The sequence below is a fragment of the Mandrillus leucophaeus genome, unplaced genomic scaffold (assembly GCF_000951045.1).
Source record: "Mandrillus leucophaeus isolate KB7577 unplaced genomic scaffold, Mleu.le_1.0 Scaffold753, whole genome shotgun sequence".
Lineage (NCBI taxonomy): Eukaryota > Metazoa > Chordata > Mammalia > Primates > Cercopithecidae > Mandrillus > Mandrillus leucophaeus.
In genome coordinates, this window is record NW_012108175.1 from 209,614 (window position 1) to 211,085 (window position 1,472).

Here is a 1,472-nt window from a genome sequence, read left to right on the forward strand (position 1 = left end):
ATAAACATATGTGTGCATGTGTCTTTATAGCAGCATGACTTATAATTCCTTGGGTATATCCCCAGTAATGGGATGGCTGGGTCAAATGCTATTTCCAGTTCTAGATCCTTGAGGAATCGCCACACTGTTTTCCATAATGGTTGAACTAGTTTACAATCCCACCAACAGTGTAAAAGTGTTCCTATTTCTCCACATCCTCTCCAACACCTGTGGTTTCCTGATTTTTTAATGATTGCCATTCTAACTGGGTGTGAGATGGTATCTCATTGTGGTTTTGATTTACATTTCTCAGATGGTGAGTGATGATGAGTATTTTTTCATGTGTTTGTTGGCTGTATGAATGTCTTCTTTTGAGAAGTGTCTGTTCATATCCTTTGCCCACTTTTTGATGGGATTGTTTGTTTGTTTTCTTGTAAATTTGATTGAATTCTTTATAGGTTCTGGATACTAGCCCTTTGTCAGATGAGTAGACTGCAAAAATTTTCTCCCATTCTGTAGGTTGCCTATTCACTCTGATGGTAGTATCTTTTACTGTGCAGAAGCTCTTTAGTTTAATTAGATCCCATTTGTCAATTTTGGCTTTTGTTGTCGTTGCTTTTGGTGTTTTAGACATGAAGTCCTTGCCCATACCAATGTCCTGAATGGTATTACCTAGGTTTCTTCTAGGATTTTTATGGTTTTAGGTCTACCATTTAAGTCTCTAATCTATCTTGAATTAATTTTCGTATAAGGAGTAAGGAAAGGATCCAGTTTCAACTTTCTGCTTACGGCTAGCCAATTTCCCCAGCACTATTTATTAAATATTTCTTCTTTTTGTCAGGTTTGTCAAAGATCATATGACTGTAGATGTGTGGTATTATTTCTGAAGGCTCTATTCTATTCCATCGGTCTTTATCTCTGTTTTGGTACCAGTACCATGCTGTTTTGGTTACTGTAGCCTTGTAGTATAGTTTGAAGTCAGGTAGCGTGATGCCTCTAGCTTTGTTCTTTTGGCTTAGGATTGTCTTGGAGATGCGGGGTCTTTTTTGGTTCCATATGAACTTTACAGCAGTTTTTTCCAATGCTGTATAGAAAGTCATTGGTAGCTTAATGGGGATGGCATAGAATCTATAAATTACCTTGGGCAGTATGGCCATTTTCACAATATTGATTCTTCCTGTCCATGAGCATGGTATGTTCTTCCATTTGTTTGTGTCCTCTTCTTTTTCACTGAGCACTGGTTTGTAGTACTCCTTGAAGAGGCCTTTTACATCCCTTGTAAGTTGGATTCGTAAGTATTTTATTCTCTTTGAAGCTATTGTGAATGGGAGTTCATTCATGATTTGACTCTCTGTCCGTTACCGGTGTATTAAAATGCTTGTGATTTTTGCACTTTGATTTTGTATCCTGAGACGTTGCTGAAGTTGCTTATCAGCTTAAGGAGATTTTGGGCTGAGACAATGGGGTTTTCTAAATATACAATCATGTCATCT